A 3,222-nucleotide genomic window follows, 5' to 3' on the forward strand; every position below is an offset into this window, starting at 1 on the left:
GGACTGAACACCAAGAAGAGCAGCGGCAGCTCGCACCCGTGGCCCAGCGGCCGGGCCTGGGCCGCGGCATTTCCAGCGCCGGAGGGACTGAAAGAGACTGAGCGAGCCGAGCTGCAGCCCGGGGGGGGGGATTTTTTCTGAGTTTGTCCCTCTTTTGGAGCGGCAAGAAGTTTCATTGTTTAATATTGTTTAGGTTTTCTTGTTTAACAAACGGTTTTTTTTTTCCACTTTTCTCCAAGGAAGTATTTTTTCCCGGTCCGGATGGGGGGAGGGGCCAATTGAATCTGCCTTCTAGAGGAAGCCCTTGGGGGTTCTGTCCCAGACTTGCCCTGAACCAGGACAGTGTTGTTATTGTGCTCCCAGCCATTCCGTCTCCATGTTCCACCCGGCTGTATGCTGAGGACTGCAGCCTGATCCCCTTTTGCCATTAACCTGGCAGCCAAACTAGCCATGACTGCACCAAAAGGAGAGGCTGTCCAATGGCAAGGAAAGACTTCCGCAAAGTATAATACATTCTTTGGCAGAAAACAGATTTAAAAGCAGGTTAAATTAAATTATTTGTATAACTGGAATATCCTTGTTACAGGACTTGTAACCATAGCAATCACTTAAACAAAGCTTTAAAGAAAATATTCCCTTGTTATTAAAATATTGATTCTAGATTCTGATTCAGTTTCTCAATCTTCCTCATTTCTGACCTCAGAGGTGCTGTCTGCCTCCAGGTCTTATAAAATACATGGAAATGGAAGTACTCAGCTCAGAGACACCAAGTATCCTCAGCTAGTACTTGTGTCTTGTGCCAATAGAATGATGCTTCCTAAATACACAAATACAAAAGGATCAGGTTGTCATGTGGGGATTGGGATGTTTGCAAACAGTATAAAAGTAATCAGCTAGCAGAGATGTTTCTCAAAACAAGTCTCAGGCAATTAAACTGAGCCTACATTAATCACATTGCAAACAAAAAGTATTACTTCAGTTGGAGCCAGACTCATTTAAAAGCTCAGGCACTGAAAAAAAAAATTAGGGGGAAAGGCTGAAGTATTTGGCAATTGGCAATATACATTAAGGTTCCTTGGTATTATGGCTGGATTGTCTTCTATCTCCACAGACTCCATTCCACAGTTATGACTCTTATATTAATAAGAGTCATGCAGGCATCACACAAAGGCAGCATTGATTTGTTATTCTGTAACACTATCTGGATAACCAGAGAGAATTTGTTTTGAAAAGATTCAGCCAGAGCCTTTTACTTTTTTCAGCCGCCTATTAAATGAGTATGTAGCCAGGAAAATGGGACACAGAAACTGTAAGAAGGATGTGATCTGCACACGCGTTTTTCTCGCAAGAAAACAAGTACAGTGCATGTTTAACAAAAGGGAGTAGCTCCAGGGTTACATTATATAATGGAGCTGAATGCAAACTCTTGAATATACAGCACCTCAGGGAGGTACATTAGGAAAGGTACAAGAAGGAAAGTATTTTCTTCATGCGAGGAAGGAGACAATATCTTCTTGAAGCATGACTTCAGAGTCCTTCCTGGATGCCACCACAGCTGGTTTGGCTCTGCAAAGCAGCCCATGTGAATTTCAGATCAGGTGGTCTGTGGATTAAGGAGCTATACCAGCTGCTTTAGCTTCTCTCCACATCCCACTGATCTTGGTTGGACATTACTGAATGAAAAGCAAACATGCAGGAAGCTCAGTGACTAACAGATGTATTTAAGGCCAAAAAATATTCTTGTACCTAAAATACTGCAGCAGCAGCTGTTTTGTTTTATATGTCCAGGTTCAGAACGAACAGAAATTGCTTCACAGAATACTGTCAGAATAGAAATCAAGTACAAATGTATCTGTGTGAAACCTGGGCATGTATTTTTAGGTGCACACACCCACACACATATGCAGCCTGAATAGTTCGTTCCCCTCCTCTGACACAATCAGGGATGCCTTCAAGAGGAAAATGAGCCCAGGCATGCTCCTAACCCAATCTGCCTGTGCCACCCCTATTTTAATGACATACTGTATCATGTAATGGCTTGAACATCTTTTTATTTCCGTGACTTTTTCCTTCCTTTACATTCTCACAGTATTACTCTGTTTCTTTCAGCAACACAGTAACACAGCAGATCAAACCTGAAATTCTGCAGTTTAGTGCTCAGTACCAAAGACTGCAGTAATTATTCTAGGGGAACAGTCTCTATATAAAACATTAGTTCTCATTTAGTTTTCCCACACTGGCTTAAGCTTAAACCATGACCTAAGACCCTTCAGCAAAATCAATATGGAATCACTGCAGTCACTTGCAATTAGATGATGGCAGCTATTTACATTCCCATCCCATGAGCAGATACTCATATTTTAAGCAGCAGTTATCCAGAAGGCTTTTCACAATTAACATACAGGTTGTCAGTTTCAAGGTTATTCAAACCAACCTTGCTTCCAAAATTAAACCTGCACAGCTACAGTGGGCTCTTTAGAGAGTCTTTCCAAATCTCCAAATCCCACCTCATGCCTCCTGAACTGTGGCGTTCCTTCTCTGCCAGAAATATTTGCTTTACCTTTTGTACATCCAGATGGCCTTGATCATTTGCATCCTTCCTGAACTTCTCTGTGGTAATACATAAAGGCTGAAAAATCATGCTATAAGCATGTGGAGCAAGGTTTGCTAAAACGTAAGATTTCATGATTAGTTAGACTGCTGAAAAACCTTAGACAGGAAGCAAAGATTTGCAGCCAGGTTTCAGCGATGAAGTGCTCTGTCATAACATGGGAAACCCTTTTGCCCTAGGTGCTACCCTGTTCTTTTCTCCCCTCCAGAAGCTCTTCTGGTATTTCACAGGCATCACAGGGTACTTTTCCATTAGCAGACTCCACCGGGAAGTGAAGGATTCGGCACTCTGTCCTCCATTCAGACCCACGGGCAGCAGCTGGCACAGCAGACCGGCATTCCTAAAACTGCTCCTGCAGGACTGACTGTGCTACAGAAGGAGCACTTCTGACATCAACAAAGTGAACAGGACTTCAGTTTGGCAAGGTGACACATCACACACACCCCACCGTGACCCCTGTAGTACAACAGTCTTCAAAATGACAACAACAAAGCTCCATTGTAAACCGACACCAAAAACCTGTTTTTACTGTGCCCTTTAAACTTAAAGCAACTGGAGTAATTCTATAAAGAGCAGGTGTAAGAAACAGGGAAAGAAGAACCCACACCATC

The sequence above is a fragment of the Anomalospiza imberbis genome, chromosome 3, assembly GCF_031753505.1.
Source record: "Anomalospiza imberbis isolate Cuckoo-Finch-1a 21T00152 chromosome 3, ASM3175350v1, whole genome shotgun sequence".
Taxonomy (NCBI): Eukaryota; Metazoa; Chordata; class Aves; order Passeriformes; family Viduidae; genus Anomalospiza; species Anomalospiza imberbis.